General features: G+C 40.7%; 1 non-coding gene across 1 annotated transcript; it reads right to left on the bottom strand.

Moving 5' to 3' along the window:
* Positions 1–5,610: 5,610 nt before the first annotated feature.
* Positions 5,611–5,716, bottom strand: LOC148210956 (small nucleolar RNA R71). Its single transcript, XR_015792096.1, has one exon. It is a non-coding gene; the product is annotated as a small nucleolar RNA R71 (small nucleolar RNA).
* Between the last annotated feature and the right edge of the window lie 15,187 nt (positions 5,717–20,903).

Here is a 20,903-nt window from a genome sequence, read left to right as displayed (position 1 = left end):
CTGCCTATGAGTCTTTGTACTTTAAGAGTGTCTGATAGGTATATGAACTTTCAATTTTATGTCTAATCGGTCTTTGATCTATTCAACATTTTTAAACTTCACAGATCTATTAGATACAAACATGAAAGGTTATAGTCTTATTATACACAAAATTTAATTTTATGTTTAATAGATTCGTTAATTTTAAAAAGAACAGATTAGGGGTGTGTTTGAGAGTGATGATAGAATGAGTGATTTTGAAAAAAGAGATCAAAGTATGATTGATTTTCCAAAATCATCATCTAAGTGATACTTTAAAAATCAATTTTAAGTAATTTTAAGCTTTCCTAAAATCAATTTTTTAATTTGCCAAACATGATCAATAAAAAATTGAGTGATTTTGACCTCTCAAACACATCCTGGGTCAAGATTCTATCAAACATAAATTGAAAGTTCAATGATTTATTAGACACTTTAAAAGTTTAAGAACCTACTAAATACAAAATGGAAAATTTATAGATTTATTAGACACTTTTCTAATCGAAAGTTCCAAGAATAAACTTGCAATTTAACCATATATTTTCCATGTTCTCGAATCATATTTATTTAGAGTAATAATAAATATGGAATATAACAAATATAGTAAGAAAATAAGAAATATTTAATTAATATTTTATATTAGATTGCAGGTACCATTCATGTCATTATTTTGACACGCTCATAATATTTGGATAGTCAAGGTGGTATTATTTGTGTGAGATACTCATATTCATATTGGATGTTGAAGATCATATTATTTGCGTGAGATTCTCATACCATAAGCTAGCTTTCAATGTGCCAGGATCTAACGGCTTATTAAGTAGGAGTGATCATCATTTGGTCAGTATTGATTTAGCGTTCATATCGATCAGGCTGTTTTTACTTTGATATGCATCGACAAACCAACCTCGATTAGTCAGATTCGACCACCATTATATATAAAAAGAAAATTAATTTTCTATTTCTAACTTGTTTTTTTAATAATTTTATCATTATTTTTTCCAAAAATTCAACTTTCAACTATTAAATTTAATTACTAATTCATATTGTAATTAAAATTATTTTATATTTTTTGATTTTTAAACGGTAAATCCTTAAATTTTATGGTATTTTTTATTCATTTCGTTTTTATTTTTGCTTTTGTTTTTCATGGACTTTGAGTTGCAGTAAATTTGTCAAAGTGGATAAATAAACAATATTCCTTTTATTTGAGATATTCTTAATTAATTTTTTTTTGGGGGAAAATCTAAAAAGTTTAAACCAACTAATCAATCAAATAAAATCATACTGTTTTGTTTCTTTTTAGGATTGATTAATTAATTAAATCAAATTATTTTATCGTTGTTTCCATTTGATAAATTATCTCATTTCACTTGACTCACTCTCCTTACGAGGGCACTCCTCGATCAAGTTAACCTTCTCCCTTGGATTCACTTATGATTGTGAGGGTAATCTTCCAGAATTTTGAGCTTCCAATTTACTAACTGATGTAGCCATTTGAGTAATTTGATTGTCCAAATTATGCATGTCGGCCCTTGCTTTTTTGTTGAAATTGGATAGTACTGTTAGCAAGATTCTTAACAATATTTTTTAGAGACATACTTGCGTGATATCTTCTAGAGACATACCTGCATTTTGTGTAGGAGGTGGAGGAGGTCTATTCAAGTTTTGAAGGGGCGATCTTTGTAGTCTTCCCTGATTTCCATAGCTAAGGTTTGAGTGATATTTCCATCTAGGGTTGTGATAATTGGAGTCGTGGTCATACTTTCGTTGAGGTGGACCAGAAAAATCTGCATATAAAGCTGGGAATATGAACATGTAGGATGTCATTGCAGTAAGTACATTCCACTTGCTCGTTGTGTTTGCAATTGCCCTATAGTTATTTGACAGACCAAGGTAGTTAGAATAGAAATTTAATCTTTAAGTTCAATTACCTTGTTGACGTATTTAAAGCTCATCCTCTTTTACATCTAAATTGTTGAAAGTTTTCAACCATGTTTGAAATAAGTTGCTTGGTTGCTTCAGGTGTCTTGCCTACCAAATCTCCTTCATTGGTTGCATAAATCATACTCATATCCATTGGCAATGGTCCTTCGTATAAATATTGGATGAGGCGTTGATTTGAAATTTGATGGTGAGGCAAACTAGCCACTAGTAGAAATTCGGTTTATTGTGACGTTTTTTTAACATCACAAAAATCTTTCGTGACGTTTTTAACGCCTTCACGTATACGCCCATCACGAAAGGTATACGAGACGTTTAAAAAACGTCACAAAAATTAGCAGACGTGACGTTTAATTACTGTCATGAGATACATGGACTTCCACGGCGTTTATAAAACGTCATGAAAAATGATTTCGTGACGGTGATACAACGTCACGGAAAGACCTTGATTAGGAAGGAAAGGTCACGTGACATTCTTCCATGACATTTTTTTAACGTCACGAAAAAGATTTTCCGTGACGGTCAAAAAACGTCCTTAAAACAATTTTTTTGACGTTTTTTAAATGTCATTAATGATTTCATTTTGTGACAATAAAAAAAGAGTCACAGAAAATGTATTTAATTTTGATTTCAGATGCCGCATAATATAGTCAAATTGTCGATTGAACACACAAATATATTAATTTAGATAACAAAGTTGAAATATATTAAACATGAACAAAGAAGCTAATATATTAAACTAGAATATACTAGTATTCTCAAACACAAATTACAGAATTGCAAAATTAAACATGTTCCCTACACACCAACCCCAACAACGAAGCTCCTCCATCATTTAGTTGCATTCCTAATTGTCAATGTCTTTGGGATCGTGAAAGACCTAATGAAAAAACAATACCTAAGTTAGATAAATGAATAACGAAAGATAGATAAGGTAAGAAAGTCACTTTCTAAAAAACGTATCTATCTATTAAAAATTGCAAAGGATTGTGATATTTGCAAATAACATTCTTTAATAAACACACTAGAAGCCTATCAAAACGTCACAGAATTGATTAAACAAAAGCCAACCTATGTACACTTCTTCTACAGCCTTTAGTAACATCACATAATATTTAAAAATTTTAAAAAGTATCACAATGATTGAAAACGTACATTAATCTTCTACAACACTACAAATCATCAACATTTATAGTCTTCCTTATCAACTTACTCGATAATCTAATAAAACAACCAACATAACGACCAAACAGAAGAAGCGCGATTAAAATAAACGACATGCCTACACTTTTTCTACATTCTTAAATTACATAGCACAAAATATTAGTACAATCATCCCGTAACGAAAGTATCAATTAAGTATTCATAAAACTCTTGTGAACTTACACAATAATATGATATGATAACCAACAAAATTACCAAACAAAGTTCCAAACATAACAGAATAGGTTACAATAACAAAAGAACCGAACACTTGTTCTATATCCTTTAGCAGCATAGCACAATGTGTTCTATATCCTCTACTGATACAAGGCTACTGATATTTGAAGAATACATTTCCGGTACTTTAATTTTAGATAAAGTCGTACACATGATAACTCTCCAAAAAAGAGTTATTCTAGTCTTCATTTGGGTAGTTTTATACAAGGAATTGTCAAAGTGTGATGGTTTTGGTGTGCAATTAGCATAGAAAAGAGTAAAAAATGGAATCTGAGCTAAAAGCCCCAAGTCTTGAGTGTTGTAGCTAAATATTGCACTAAATGCTCTTATTTCTGGTGTAAATGCATAGGTTTGGAAACAAAAGACTAAGCATAAATGAAGTGCAAAAACCCATAGAAGAGTGGGCAAGAATTTCGAGGCAGAGCAAATAAATGCTGGATCAAAGCAGAGCTAGAGCATTGATTCACTACGCAGTAACAGCCTAGACACGGGATTTACAGTGTCTGTACAACTTTCAACTGGGTGCCCTAATTTTGAAGCCCGATATAAAAGGGGCGTGTCACCCTAGCCGCCACACACAGATCCCAAGAGGAGCACGATTTTGAGAGCTGAAAAGACAAAAGGAAGATTATCTCCATTTTTGGGAGAGCAAGCTGACAACAGAAAAGAGATATTCTGCTGCAATTTCCAGCTGATAACTTCTTCTTGGTTTTCTACTGTCTCCCTAAGATGAGGTTGTTCCATTCTTCTACCCGTTTTAACTTCTTCTTCATTTATGAGCTAAACCCCATTTCAGGGGAGTCTCTCATGTTGTAACTGTTGTAAACTGAACCTCTCACTACTTTACTTGTTTTTAAATGAAGTTGTTTATATTTCTTCAATCTTGCGTGACATTGTTGGCTGCCATGTCGTGTTTTTTGGCGTTTTTATTGACGTGAAAGGGCTTATGGATGCTGACTTGCTTCATTTGGGATTAGTACTTTTTTATAGTAATTGTGGATTTTCAGGAATGAGATCCCCTAATTTTGCCTAAAGCTTGTTTTACTATTTGGGAACTTAGCAACGGGAGTTATGGGTTTTCATGTTCGGGTGTCTCGGAAGGGAATCATGTCGAGTTGGGCATTAACAAGCATTTGTTAGTTAGAGGGTAGGTTGATAGGCTGTGAATGCATGTGAAACTCCCCCACTTTCCCATATCTGTATTCTCTCTGTTTTCGTACTCTGTGCTAATTCTTCTGCTTGTTATCAGCTTTACAAAGTGTGTCTGCTGTTGTGTTTTGTTTACTGCTTTGTTTATTTTATGTTTGTTTGTTCAAGCCACGAAAAACCTTCTATACGTCTTTATTTTATGCTTTTGGTATATGTGAACGCTTTTTGAAATACTATCCAAAGTCCTTGTGGATTCGACCTTGTTACGTGCTGCAATCGACATTTCGTGTATACTTGCACGGGTTATCAACACAATTGTGTAGACGCAACAAGTTTTTGGCGCTGTAGCCGGGGACTTTAGTGATTTCATTCTAAACAATAGTGTTTGTAGATACAGTGCTTGATCAAGTTTTCTTTTTCTCACATTTTCGTGTGGTTGTAGGTGCATGAACTACTTTGAGAGCTTGGAATACATTATCGATCACGAGAAATAACGAACTTTCCACAGAAATCGACGAGAACAAAGAAGAGCCCAAGCTGAAGAACATATGAATCCACCCAACCCGAATATACGACAACCTATTCCGCCGAATGTGAGGATTAAGGAAATAGTAGATGGGGTTCCTGTTGCTGCTAACTCTGAGGTAGTAGTGCCCCCTCTCAATGCTGTATTAGTAGTAGATGGCATCGACAGAGAAATCAGGGCGTACGCGGCTCCAGCCTTCTATAATTTCAACCCAGTAATCACGGAGCCAGAAATTGCTGCCCCAAAGTTTGAACTAAAACCCGTAATGTTTCAGATGCTCCAGACAATGGGTCAGTTCCACGATCATCCTACTGAAGATCCGCATTCACACCTGAAGTTTTTTATAGTGGTATGCAATTCGTTTAAGGATGAAGGATGCAGCAAAGAAGTGTTGCCGCTCAAGTTGTAACCCTATTCACTTAGAGACAAAGCCAGGACTTGGCTAGAGTCGTTGCCGTCAGAATCCATTACAAGTTGGGAGGACCTAGCCGAGAAATTCTTGATGAAGTACTTCTTGTCCAGCAAGAAAGCTAAGTACAGAAGCGATATTAATAACTTTCAGCAATTTACGGGGGAGTCAGTAAGTGAGTCATGGGAGCGTTTCAAGCGATTGCTTCAGAAATGCCTTCATCATGGAATTCCAAGGTGTATCCATATTGAAGCGTACTACAATGGATTGGATGACGCTACACGTCTGGTCATTGATGCCTCAGCAAATGGTGCATTGTTAGCAAAACCTTATGCTGAAGCATTCAATATCTTGGAGAGAATATCGTCGAACAATCATTCATGCTCAGACCCTAGAGCCATTCAAAGCAGAGGAGGTAAGGGACTTAATGAATCTGAATCATACTCTGCTTTGAACTCGAAAATTGAAAATCTGATAGATTTAGTGATGAGAAGCATGACACAGCAGAGCACAGTGGGAGCATCGACTGGTAAGGCAAACGTTAGACATATCCAGGGGATTTCTTGCTCATTCTACGAGGGTGATCATCATTATAACAATTGCCCTAACAATCCAGAGTCGGTTTACTGTCTGGAGAACCCGCAGAACAGCAAAAACAACCCATATTCCATCACGTATAACCCTGGCTGGAGAAATCACCCCAATTTCAGTTGGAGTGGTAATCAGGGAGGAAATAATGTTGGCACCTCCAATGGCTCAGCGTACCAGCCGAAAGGGAATTATCCCCCAGGATTTACGAGTCAAGGTTTGGTGGCAGCACAGGAGCCCGCAGAAGGAACAATTGCGTCATTGGAAAAGTTGATGAAGCAATATATGACCAATAACGATGCTACGTTGAAAAGTCAAGCCGCATCACTAAGAAATCTAGAATTGCAAGTAGGACAGTTAGCAACCGATTTGAAGAGCTATGGAGCATTACCGAGCAATACTGAAGTATTGAAGAGGGATGGTAAAGAGCAATGTAAAGCCCTTACACTACGAAGTGGTAAGGCATTACCTCCAACACATCTGAATGTTTTAAAGGCAATGAGCAAGCCCACTCCGAAAGAATCAGGAGAATCTCAACTAGCAAAGAATAATGAGCCAGCAGAGACAACTGTACCCACTTCCCCAGTGCAGATCATGGAGGAACCTAGGAAAGTTAAAGACATCACTAAAGCTGAGGGCACCCCAGTAAGAATCAACACTTCCTGGGCAGAATTAACACAGATTAGAATGCCTGAAAAAAGAAAGTAGACAGAGCATGCAGATGTTTCAGCAGAATACAGGCCGGCGCCGCCATATCCTAAGCGATTGCAGAAGAAAGAGCAGAACATTCAGTTTAAAAAGTTCCTAGATGTGCTGAAGCAATTGCATGTTAACATACCTTTGGTGGAAGCTCTAGAACAAATGCCAAATTACGTAAGATTCCTAAAGGAGATTCTCACTAAAAAGAGAAAGCTGGGAGAGTATGAGACTGTGACGATGACTAAGGCTTGCAGCAATATCCTTATGAGCAAAATTCCAGCGAAGATGAAGGACCCTAGAAGTTTCACGATACCCGTTTCCATTGAAGGACAGCAAATAGGGTTTGCATTGTGTGATCTGGGTGCCAGCATCAACCTCATGCCTTTATCTATCTATAACAAGTTGGGTATAGGAGAAGCGAGGCCTACGACGGTGACATTGCAGCTTGCGGACCGGTCTATCACGCATCCGGAAGGAAAAATTGAAGACGTCTTGGTATAAGTTGATAAATTTATTTTTCCTGCTGACTTTATTATCTTGGATTATGATGCAGATAAGGAGGTCCCTATCATCCTTGGGAGGCAATTTCTTGCGATAGGGAGAGTGCTGGTAGACGTTCACAAAGGAGAGCTGACGATGCGAGTTCAAGATTAAGAAGTGAAATTTTATGTATACGACTCTATGAAATTCCCAGCTGAATCAGAAGAGTATTCTGTGATAAAGATCTTGGATGAGGCATTAATGGAAGAAATGGAAGTAGAAGTCATGCTAGAGCATCTGGAAGTGGTTGACTCTGGAAGCTACCTGTACAACATAGAGGAAGACCCAGAGATCATTTACTTAGATAGCAGCGAAAAATCAGCCAAGAGCATAACGCGAATCTCTGGACCTCAATCGTGAGTATAAATTGCTGAAGCCGTCCGTAGATGAACCACCGGTGCTCGAGCTTAAAGCATTGCCCCAGCACCTTAAGTATGCTTACTTGGGTTCATCAGAAACTCTGCTAATAATAATAGTAGCAGACTTATCCATAGAGAAGGAGCAGATGTTGCTTAGCGTGTTAAAAGCCCATCAGAAGGCCATTGGATGGACTATTGCTAACATTAGGGGAATAAGTCCTAGTTTTTGTATGCACAAGATCGTGTTGGAAGAAGCGTGCAAGAACTCCATAGAGCCGTAACGTAGGCTTAATCCAGCAATGAAGGAAGTAGTAAAGAAGGAGATTATTAAATGGCTGGATGTAGGTATCATATACCCCATTTTAGACAGCGAATGGGTAAGCACAGTGCAATGTGTACCTAAGAAAGGGGGCATGACTGTGGTGGAGAATGCGAATAATGAGTTGATCCACAAGGACAGTGATAGGATGGCGTATATGTATGGACTACCGTAAACTAAATAAAGCCACCAAGAAAGATCATTTCCTCTTCCCTTCATCGACCAAATGCTAGACAGACTTGCAGGCCAGGAATACTATTGCTTTCTAGATGGGTACAGCGGATATAATCAGATTACGATAGCCCTACAAGGTTAGCAAAAGACGACATTCACCTGTCCTTACAGAACGTTCGCTTTCAGAGGAATGCCCTTTGGGCTCTGCAATGCCCCAGCAACGTTTCAAATGTGCATGATGGCCAGCTTTTATGACTTGGTAGAATCAGTGGTTGAGGTGTTCATGGATGACTTTTCAGTCTTTGGAAAGTCATTTGTCGAGTGCCTGGATAATCTGAAGAAGGTGCTGCAAAGATGCGAGGACACTAACCTAGTATTGAATGGGGAGAAATGTCACTTCATGGTGCAGGAGGGAATTGTGCTAGGGCACAGAGTCTCCAGCAAGGGCATAGAAGTAGACAAGGCGAAGATAGAGGCAATAAAGAAACTGCCCCCACTTGTGAATGTCAAGGGCATTTGAAGCTTCTTGGAACATGCCGGTTTTTATCGCAGATTTATAAAGGATTTTTGGAAAATCCCTAAACCTCTCTGCTCTTTACTTGAAAATGACAAGGAATTTAACTTCACATCTGACTATTTGCAGGCGTTCGAAACACTTAAACATGCTCTCACCCACGCTCTAATAATAACAGTACCAGATTGGACAAAGCCCTTTGAACTCATGTGCGATGCCAGCGACTATGCTATGGGAGCAGTCCTTGCTCAACGAAAAGAAAAGCTACTGCATCCAATATATTATGCCAGCAAAACTTTGATAAAGGTGCAAAAAAAGCTATTAGCAGTGGTGTTCGCCTTTAGAAGTTCAAAGCATATCTAGTGGGATCCAAGGTGACTGTTTATAATATCTGCTCACCAAGAAGGATGCTAAGCCGAGGTTAATTCACTGGTTACAAGAGTTCGATATAGAATCAAGGACAAGAAAGGAACGAAAAATTTAGTTGCGGACCACTTATCCAGATTGACGGGCCTAGGAACCTCAAGGGACGAATCAGAGATTAGAGAAACATTTCCAGATGAGCAAGTATTGGCGATTGAAGCCCTAAATGGGGAAGAAGAGCCATGATTTTCCGATCTAGCTAACTACATAGCCAGTGGAGTATTGCCAGCCGACATGAATAAGCAATAGCTCAAGAAGTTCCTGCATAAGAGCAAATTTTATCTATGGGACGACCCATTTCTCTATAAAGTATGTCAAGACAAAATGATCAGAAAATGCGTCGTCAATGCTGAAGCACAGCAGGTGCTAACCAAATGCCATTCTGGACCATATGAGGGGCACTTTGGAGGGCAGAGGACAACGACAAAAGTTGTCCAGAGTGGGTACTTCTGGCCGACTATTTTCAAGGATGCCTACGTATTGGTGTAGCATTATAACGAATGCCAGAGGGTTAGAAAAATCTCCAAGAGATCGGAAATGTAACGCCCCCAATTTCACTACGCAGAATGGGGTACCGTTGCCATAATAACTATTCACCCTTTTTCCATTAAAGAAACATAAAGCGGAAAACCTGTGGGGTTTCTGTCACAACCGAATCCTAGAAACGCATATTTGCCTTAGTGACTAATAATCCAAATAAAGAAAGCAACCGAATCCTAGAAACACATATTTGCCTCAGTGGCCAATAATCCAAATGTAGAAAAGCAACCGAATCCTAGAAATGCATATTTGCTTCAATGACTAATAATACAAATAAAGAAAAGCATAGTTATTCGTTTTTGCAATCCAAAATACACCATAGGTTCAAATGCTAAAAATAACCAGCACAAATAACAACTCGTCCAAAAAGTATGAAATAAGGGAGAGCGTCTCATGAGTCAACCAAAACCTAGTACACCACTAGCAATAAGTCTCTAACGCTACTAATAATTAAACCACAACCCAGCTATCCTAGACAAAACGCAGCTAGTGGTCCCTCATCGGTCAAACCTCCCCCACGTCATCACCACGGTCGACGGTCCTGTTTACACCTGAAATAATCAACGTAGAGGGGGGGGGGGTGAGTATATAAAATACTCTGTAAGTAGCCCTCACCAAACAATCAGCAAACAACATGCTCAGAATCACGGCGACATTATACTCAATAATTAAAGAAACAAACATAAAAAATCTATTAACAGCAAATTGACATTTCAACACGACAACAAACTTCAGGACTCTCGTGACTTTGATTTGCACGACCCACTAGTCTCTAACCCCCTCAATATACCACTCGTACTAAACCTTGAGTTAGTGCTCTAAGTCTAGCTCTTCGAGGCGTATCGGTCTTTGACATTTATCCCCAAGGTACCGACATTTCTCTATGACGCTTGGTGTTCGACCTTGCCATTTATACCCAAGATCTTGAACTGTTGCTCATAACCACCACCCCATATTAGTCTTCCAAGTCTAACTCCTCGAGTCGTATCGGCTCTTGACATTTATCCCCAAGACCCCGACACTCCTCTATGGAAACTTAGTGTTCGACCTTGCCATTTATCCCTAAGGTACTTGAATTGTGCATCGGTCTTTGACATTTATCCCTAAGGTCCCCGACGACTACTCAACGTATTGGTCCTTGACCACCACCACGTATAGACCCAATACTTAGCCTCAATTAGACTCATCATGCCGACCCCCGACCCTTTGTACCCAGAGCTTCGACACTCCTCTCTACCAAAACTGGTGTATCGACCCTCGACCTTTTGTACCCGGAGCATCGATACCCCATATAGACGTATCAGACCTCGACCTTTTACTCACGGCCCTAACACCCATCCAACATCTTATCCGTAACAAACCAACACTGACGTTCCCACTACTGGTTTTCAACAGGGATTCCAGCTCACGATGTCACATCCTGCTAGTCACAATAAGAGAAAATCCAACATGCTTATAACTAGACAATAGTAACCGCAATCAGTCTTCTCATAATATCAGGCATTCTACTCACACGTTTAGCACAACACGTCACTTTCTACCATACAACAGATGCAACAAGACCATCACATTACAATCAACAAGTATAATGTATGCCTTATGTACATAGTTCATTTCAAACGAATCCACAGCAACCTGTACATATTACTCAACTAGGGATGACCTTAAGAGACCATCCAACATATTCAGGAACATCGACATAGCAGTCACACTCAGGAACATAAAATTCAACAGATACTTCACAACATTCTAGCCAACCCCAACTAACAAAGTTCAGCAACAGCAGACAACATTTAAGCATAACCAAGTCTAACGTTGACAAATATAATAGTATCCATTTTTCCAGAGTTAACTCAACAACATAAAGCCGGCCAGAACTAATGAAAACAGACATTTGAATCTAGAGTAACACAGACAACAACGCAAGGACTTATTCAATGTAATCAGCACACAATCACTCACACACACACCCTTGGTACTACTTACACACTGCTAGGCTTCCAAAATACGCGTCGATTCAACACCTAGAGACAAAAACAACAATTAAAACATAAATTTTCAGCCATCAAAACTAAATCTAAGGTGTTTGGAATGTTCGTTACCGTAAAAAATGATTCCGTTCAGGTGCGGATAGCTTAAATCTAACTCGATGGGGCGTGGGTTGAGTAGATCGGGCTGTTAACCGACGTGGGTAGTCGCCAGACAAAAAAAACTGCTGTTTGAAATTTCCTACTGTCACCGCCGCACGCCGCTGTCACGAATGGAGCCGCCACACCTGCTGCACGCCGCTGTCACAAATGAAGCTACCGCACGCCGCTGTCCCGAACAGACCGCCGCACCTGCTGCAGTGGTTGGGGTCACCGCCGCATGCCGTTGTCACAAAAGGAGAGCCGCCCTACTGCACGCTGCTGCCCCGAACATAACCGCTGCACCTACTACCGTGGGCTGGGTGAGATCGTCAGAGAGTGGGTTCGCTAGAGGGCCGCCGACGGTGGTCGTGAGGCAGCACAAAGGTGATGAAGTCTTGTTTTCCTTGAAAGACAACACGTGAAGGTGGGGGAGGCTAGGGTATTTTCCCTTTTTCTCTTTTTGTTTTAGTTTCCAAAGAGTTAAGGGATTTAGAGATTTGTTTAATCCAACACATGACCCTATCCTTGGATAAAATTTGGGCTTTTAGGAAGGCCCACTTAACTATTAATTTTGTTGAAAGAAAACAAGACCCATGGACCCAAAGGATTAAAATTTTAGTTCTCACCTCACTATACTTAATTAGTTTCACTAATAGAAATAAGCAATCGGCCCAACGACTCAGGATAAGTGCCACGAAAAACAAACTCTTTGTCAACAACAATTAAATATATACATAAAAACCAATAACTCACAAAAATTACCGCAGTAGTTCAAAATAACTAACATAGAACAATTAAATTAATTTAAAATAATTTCTAAGAAAAAACCCCCGAGACTCAAGGGTAACCTGACCTAAGTAATGCGGGGAGTTACAGGAAATGCCTCTCACATACATCTTACAGGTGGAGCTCTTCGATGTATAGGGCATGAATTTCATGGGACCCTTCCCTCCATCAAATGGACACTTGTTCATTCTGTTAGCAGTCGAAAATGTATCCAAATGGGTCGAAGCAGTGGCGTGTACCAGCAATGACGCCAAAGTGGTCGCCAAATTTTTGAACAAGCATATATTTACAAGGTTCGACACCTTTAGAGCTGTGATTAGTGACGAAGGCTCCCATTTCATCAACAAAGCTATAGCCTCTCTCCTTGCTAAGTACAATATCAGACATAAAGTGTCTACAGCTTACTATCTCCAATCAAATGGGCAAGCTGAAGTATCCAACAGGGAAATCAAAAGCATCTTAGAGAAGGTTGTGAGCACAAATAGAAAAGATTGGTCAGTGAAGTTGGATGATGCCTTATGGGCCTATCGCACTGCATTCAAAACACCCTTGGGAACATCTCCGTACAAATTGGTTTTTGGAAAACCATGTCACCTGCCGTTAGAGCTGGAGCATAAGGCATTTTAGGCCATAAAGAAACTGAATATGGATTATACCACAATAGGAGAAGTGAGGCGTTTGCAATTACTAGAGTTTGAAGAGTTTCGGAGAGATGCGTATGAAAATGCCAAAATATATAAGGAGAAAACAAAGAGATGGCACGATGCACAAAATCCAGCCGTGATAATTCGAAGAAGGACAACAAGTTTGCTATACAACTCCCGACTAAAACTTTTCCCAGGGAAGCTCAAATCGAGATGGTCTTGACCGTTTTTAGTTTCACATGTGTACCCTCATGGAGCCATCAGAGTGTAAGAGATAAACTCAATGAGGGCATTTACGGTAAACGGCCAAAGGCTGAAGCATTTTTATGGAGGAAGTACGCGATGCTGTAGCCCACCATTTCGCGACAGACTAAAGAGATTCAATAGAGGAATAAAGGAGCAGAAGTCAATGCTAAATCCTCGTCATGCTCCCACAATTTTAATTCCGCTCCGCATAGTTTAAGTTTTTCTCATTTCATATTCATAAGTTAATTTTTTTTTTCAGGTTTAGGGATAAGGTTAAAGTCAATATGAGCAGTCAGTAATTAAAGGACGATGGCAACAGTATGAGGAGCTGTCGAACGTATAGGGAGAAAGCAGGTGGCAACGCGGCAGTGTGGCAGGCGTGCAGAGGAGCTAATTAAAGAAAAAAAAACGGCTACACCATTATAAGAGAGAGGTTTGTTGTTTCCAATATATGGGGAAGGGGAATTAATTATGACGACTTGAGAAAATCTCTTTTGATTTGGGAGGGAAATTTTGAATTGGATTTTTTTTTGGGTGAATTCAAATGCCGTTTCTTTTAGTCCTTTTAAAGTCCACGATTCCCCACCACCTTCCTTCACTCCACCCAAAACTGCCTTTTCTATCCCTCATAAACATCCCAAAACCTCCTCCACCCTTTCTCAGAAAACCTAGAAACCCTAGCAGCAGCCATGCCTCGCATTAAGCATAGAGCTAATCAAAAGAAAGCTGCTGCACTCGAGGTCTCGGCCAGTGAAGAGTCGAGCGGTGAGTTCCACGAAGCTATAACAGCGATTCCGTCGCCAGACGCTTCAACGGAAAGAAGCCCAGCCCAACAGACGCCAGAAAGTTCAGAAATAACCCAAGAAGGGTCAGAGCTCCTGCCAACGCATCTGCCTGTCTCCAGTCTTCAAGTGAGTATCCGAAGCCTTGCTGTTTCCCTCCCGTTCGCCCCGCCTGAATCACAACCCTCTTCCCCTACTGCAAAGAACCCACCCCTCAGCCTCGTCGCTCCCATGGCATCCCACTTAACGGCCAGCACCCTGTCACCAACCAACACCCAACCGCCCACCCAATCGCCTATCCTCCAACCTCTAGATAACCAACCCTACACCCATCACTGCCTTCCATACCATGATAGTAGTTGAGGAAATTCACCCTCCGTTGCTCCTAAAGCCTACACCCATTGACGGTCCCGCCTCCAGAACTCGAAAGACAAAACATCCGTCCCCTTCATTGCCCAATCCTAGCCCGGTAAAAAAGCCAAAAGCCCTGAAACTACCCCCACCATCTAAATCGAAATTGGTAAAGACCGTTTCCTCATCTGAGGGGAAACGGTGCTGTAACACCCCAGAACGTTCTACACGCTTCTAGGTCACGTTAACTACCCACCTGTCTAACCTTATCTCTAAACACGAGATAACTAACTCCCTGTGAAATAATTATATAAAATAAAGCTTCAACTCCCATCAATTTACCAAAGAATCAATCCTATAGATTATCAATCAATCATCATCCGTGGACAACTCCATGAAGCAATTTCATTATTCCAACTAGGCAAACTCAATGAATGGAAGAAACTAAAATAAACACTTATTCCGAATTAAAGTAGGCAACAAGTGGGAACCTCCCAATTAATCAGATAGGAACGAGTAGTTTGTTGTCCAAGCAATAAAGTTTAAACCATCTAAACCTAAGCTAAGCAAAAGTAACTACGCAGCCTATGGTCCTCGCTCGTCATGTCTCCTCCTCTTCATCACCATGGTCGGCAACGAATTCTCCGCCTGAAACAATAATTGCAGAGGGGGGGTGAGTATATAAAATATACTCCGTAAGTAGCCCTCACCAACAACACACAAACATCATGCTAAAAAAAATCATGAAACATTCATAGTCATGCTCTTCATCACATTATGCAATCAAACATAGACATGCTATATAAGATCCGGCGATAACCACAACCATGAACGATTCAACTACCAACCTCGAGGCTCCCTAACATCTCAAGCACCTCTACGCTCATCACAGCTATCCTAGCTTTCCAAAGCTAACTATTTCGAGTAGTGTCGGCCCCTGACCATTTTTACCCAGCGCCCCGACATTGCTGCATCGACCCTCGACCATTTTTACCTAAGGCCTCGATGACTTTACAATCTAATGGCCCTTGACCATTTTTACTCAAGGCCCCAATAGTTTTCCTTTCAAAAGACTCCTCGCATCGACCCTCGACCATTTATACCCGAGACCTCGACACTCATCTTTATCCAATATTGGTGTATCGACCCTCGATCGTTTTTACCCGAGGCCTCGATACCCAATTAGTGACGTATCAGCCCCCGACCGTTTATACCCAAGGCCCTGACACCCACCCATTCACTTTCCACAAGAATCCAACGTTCCTTATCATAACCAACTCCACAACAACCCCTATCCTGCGAACAGGGTCCGAAAACATGCTTCTATTACACCCACATCTCATAAGAAAATAATATGACTCGGACCCAGCACGCTCGCATCATAAAGAAACGTTTATATATGCTTAACCAGCACACTCACATCATAAAGAAACATTTATATAAACTGTACTAGCACGCCCACATCATAAGAAAGCATAATCACAATAATTCCATTTTAACGAGCATCCTTTGTAAACACACATCATTTCACAAAAATTCTCAGCAATTTAGCAAGGCAAAATTCCACCATTATCACCGACGAATATTCAACACTACACCAAGCATACAGATTAACACAAACGAGAGTTACCTAGCACAATAGCGTATCAAAATCAATATTAAACATCACAAAACAGCACAATGGAAACCAACTAACACACATTAACGCACGCACACGCCCCTTGTCTACTTACTCACAGCCACGCCTCTAAGTTTTGCGTCGATCTCACACCTAGGCACTAAAAACAGAAAAAAAATAGCAAGTTATATATACGATTCAGCCTTCGAAATCAATTCTAAGAGGGTTCAAATGGCTCATTACCACAAAATCGACTTCGTGTAGGTGTGGGTAACTTAGATCTAGCTCGCAAAGGTGTGGGTAGCCTAAATCGGGCTTCGAATGGATGTGGGTAATCGCCAAACACCACAAACACTGCAGTTTGCGTTTTTACAGCAGGGGAAATGCTCCAAATCCTCTTTCGACGCTGTTGAACGCTAAAAAGCAAACGTCTGGGTCACCCAAACTACGCTTCCACGGGTCGGGGTTATCAACCGAAACGCCAAGACGCCGCCAAAACACCTACGCCGAAAAATACCAAAGAAAACATCGAGGAAGATCGTGCTGCTGCAGAACTCCCCGCGCCGCCGTTGCCAACGGAAAATCGCGCCGTCGCAGAAGTTCAAGGAAACGCCGCCGTGAGGTGCCGTCGCCGGAGAATGGGAAACAATGGTGGGTGGCGGTGTAAGAGACGAATCGCGCCACAAAACGCCACAGATCGAGGGAGGGACGCCGCGGGTCTGGGCACGGGTCACTGGATCGGGTTTGTGCGGGTTCGCTGCAGAAAATGATGAGGTACGTCGGCCCGCCGTTAAATCCACCGGAAAACGCCGCGCTGCCACTGGAGTTTGAATAAACGCCGCCGTCTGGGTTCGAGGAGCGTCACTGCTAGTGGAGGTGTGGTCGGATTCGTGAGCGTGTTGCAGGTGTCGTCGCCACCGATCTGAGGAAGCGTCGCCGACGTGGAGGTTATCGGAAAATGGGGGCTGGGCTACTGGAGCAACACGAGAAAGAGGGAGAGGGAGAAGATAAACTTAGGTTTTCTTTTTATTTATTTCTTTTTCCTTTGTTTTAAAACCAAACCAACCCAACTAAAAGCCCAACATAAATAAGCCCAAAAGAAAAAAAAAACCCATCCCAACCTAAGATAAAACCAATCACGCGAAATCCGATATACATAAATTTAATTAAAGTTTAATTTAAAATTAAATGAAAATCTCGTAATTCGAGACTAACTAACCTGAGGGACTCGGGGCGTTACAGGTGCATTAGCGGCTCCTTTGTTTTGCAGGTACCATAAACACCGAGTTCAGCAAAGCGTATCAACGTCATACTGCTGGCCAGGTGTCTTTCCAAAGGTTCGTGGACCGCGTAGCCAAGGCTAGCTATAAAGCCATTAAGAGCAGAGATCTCTACCATGAGAAGGGCTTTGTAGCGGCCAATATGCCCCAGATTGTCAAAGACGGAGCAGCAAAGCAGAAGTTGGAGCATTTTTGTGCTCCCCCTACGCCGGTGCTACTGAAGCTGGTGCAGGAGTTTTACACCAACTACGATGCAGACAGAGTGGGACGCACAGTGGTGTGAGGGGTCGAAGTAGATTGGACGCCTGAGTGAATCAACAAGGTCCTCAAGCTCCCGAACTCGCGGACCGACTTTAATTAGCTTATCCAGCAGCCCTCCATTAGAGAGCTTGACCATGCCCTGCAATTAGTAGGGATAGAAGACGTGTCATGGCAGATCACAGAAAAAGGCGTCCGCTCCTTAAAATCTGGTCAGCTCACTACTGAAGCAAACGTTTGGCTCTACTTTGTTAAGAGCCGAATCATGCCAACAACGCATGATTCGTCTGTTACAAAGGACATGGTCCTTCTGTTGGCTTGCATTATGGAGAGACGCTCTATTGACGTTGCCCAACTTCATTCATCGGGAGATTGTCCATTTTGCAACAAAGAGATCTGGTCGTTTATTTTTCCCAAGCCTCATCACCAAGCTCTGCCTCCGCAGAGATGTCCCCGTCCTTGATGACGAGGAGCCCATTAAAGACAAATTGGTGATTGACAAGCATACGCTGGAGCGTCTAATGCTACAAGACCCTACGCGTCGTGGAGTAGTGCCTGCTACAACCATCAATGAAATGATTGCTCAACTCGGAAAACTCCAGAAGCAGCTTACGCGCATGGAGGAGGTACAGTCAACCTTTGTTATTCAGGCAAAGAAACGAGATGCGAGAATCATGGAAGCGCTGGAGTGATTGAAAACGACGGCCCCTTTGACATCTACTACCCCCCTGCTGGATTGAAGTTGCTGGAGTAATCCAGCAGTTCTGAAGAGGAAGATCAGCCCACAAGCGACTCTTCAGAGGAAGACAAGAGCTTAGAAGAGTGCTAAGCTTGACTTGTAAAAAGGAAGTGTCCTTCCTTTTACTTTAAAAATCAACCCTTCCCCAGTGTTTTTTTTTTATGTTTTTAGTCAACATTTAAATTCTGCAATTTATTGCTTTCTGCATTTCAATTATGTTTTTTAAGTTTTCCTCAAAGTAGTTTTTATTTTTTTTAATCAGTATGTGATCCCCCTATTTTGTTGAAATCAATGGAGTGGTTGTTAGCATTCTTGTGTTCTCAACGTCTGTCTTTTGCCCTGCCCCGTATAGATAGTCTTGATGCTAGAGCCTGCTGTGCACGCAGTTTTCCCTGTTGATGCTGGAGAATTTTCATGTCGTTAGCTCTCTTTTGTTCATTTTCTGGTTTATGTTTGCCTGCCCATGCCCTATCATCCCTCTCGTAGTACTGGACCCAGGTAGCGCTTACCCTAGGCGGGAATTTCAATGGCTCTCTATCCAAAGCCAACCCTTATATTTGTATAGCTAGCCTGAGCCTCTTCTTTTAGATCCCCTTAGATAATAGCACTAACCCTGCGCACTCATGTCTATACCTTGATAGCGACCATCCTTGTAGTTATCATTGTACTTTCGTTTTAAGTTTGGGGGTATGCTAGAGCTTTACATTCTAGATGTCCTTCGTCGCATTGAGGACAATGCGATCGCTTAAGTTTGGGGGAGTGAACCTTTAGTTCCTACATCTCTATCAGAAATTGTACAGAACCATGAATCTTTCTAATCCTGTAATTCAGCCCTTAAAAAAAAATCATCAATAAAGGGAGAGGCTAGCAGCCCGCATCCAAAGCATAAAGAGGGTGCAGGATTAGGAAGGGCTAGTAGCCCATGGTTAAGAAGCCCAAGTTGGTAGTGCAAAGTTTAAACGGTTAGACTAGTAAAAGAGGCTTGAGAAAGGAATCTCTAGGAGAAGTTAAGCTTGAGATTGGGAAATAGAAGGAAGCTAGAGTTGGGCAAAAAATAGCGTCTTCTAGAGTGTCAACAAACTTGAGCTTCTTTCATCTCTTTGCTCCAGCTGAAGCACGTAGCAGATTATTTAAGTTCTATGCATTCTTGATTTAAAATGAAGGGCTGAGGCATTGTTAAGGTTGACTTTTTACTGTAGAAACATGTGTCGATAGCTCTGTTTGACCACATTTTTGACCCATTTCCCATTATTATTTGCCAAAAAGGACCACATATTCTTAAAGTAGAACATACATAGATTATTTATGCATAAAAGTCAAATTATGGTACTTTAGGAAAAATATGAGATAAATGCGGTCAAAGTTGGAAGAAAATAACAGAATTCTGTTTTTTGCAGAATTGCGCCTGACGCATTTTTTAGAGGGCAATTTGTCAAAACGCACATTTTGATTAATGAATGGCAATGAGGACATTTCCCACATGTTTAAAACCGTGAGTCCAAGTCCAAGTGAGGTGGTTAGGTGAATCTCAACCCTTTTCCACCTAAAATGGAGGGGAGTTTCAACCAACTTATGGTGCTATAAAAGGAAGCCATCCATCCCTCAGAAAATCATCCCTACTAAGCTTCATTTCATCTTCTTTTAGATGTTCTCTAGTTGTAGAACACATTTTTAGGGTTTATGTTCATGTTCTAGTTGTTCATTTCTTTGTTTTTCACGCTTTTACCTATCGTAGTGCTTTTAATTCAGTTTCTTACTTCCGTTCTTTGTTCATTATATTCTTTAAAGTTCTTTAGCGAGTTTCAACTCCCCTCACGCTCGAGAGAGAAGAGGGTCAAGCTAGAACTTTGTGTACGACTTATTTATTCATTTAAATTCTATAAAAAATACTTTTTTTTATGTTCTCGTGCATTTAATTTCATTTAATTATGTTCTAAATTAGTTATCAACCTCCTTGTGGAATGCCTTAGTGAAATGATTTGATCTTAAACACGCTCGGGATTTTGGCCAGATTGCACCTGGCACTTTTTTGGGTTGGTTTTTAAAAACTTCTCTTTACGTCTTTTTTCCATTTGGCCAGTGGGAACTTGATTTATACACCAAAGCCCAACCTTGGGAAAGGTGAGTTAGGTAAAATAATAGGAAAGCAATATGGAATGTGACTTAGGAATAAGCGCATAAAACATGGTTCGAGGCATAGGCCCTCTGACCCATAATGCAAATGAGATGGTAGATATTCTCAAGGATTGTAATCACACATAGGAATATGATTGTAGGTTACCCTAGCCTCTGCAGCAACCAAAAGCGGTAGTGAAAGAGTAGAACTCAAATCCCAAGAAAAGTCAGGAATTGCGCCTGGTGCATTTTCCCAACATAGTGTGTTTTCCATGTTTTGCATCAAAATTAAGGTAGAAGACAAGGAAGTTGA

The sequence above is a fragment of the Momordica charantia genome (genome assembly GCF_013281855.1).
Source record: "Momordica charantia cultivar OHB3-1 chromosome 6 unlocalized genomic scaffold, Mcharantia_2.0 BLBB01000006.1, whole genome shotgun sequence".
Classification (NCBI taxonomy): Eukaryota; Viridiplantae; Streptophyta; class Magnoliopsida; order Cucurbitales; family Cucurbitaceae; genus Momordica; species Momordica charantia.
This window is presented reverse-complemented; position numbering and strand designations above follow the sequence as displayed.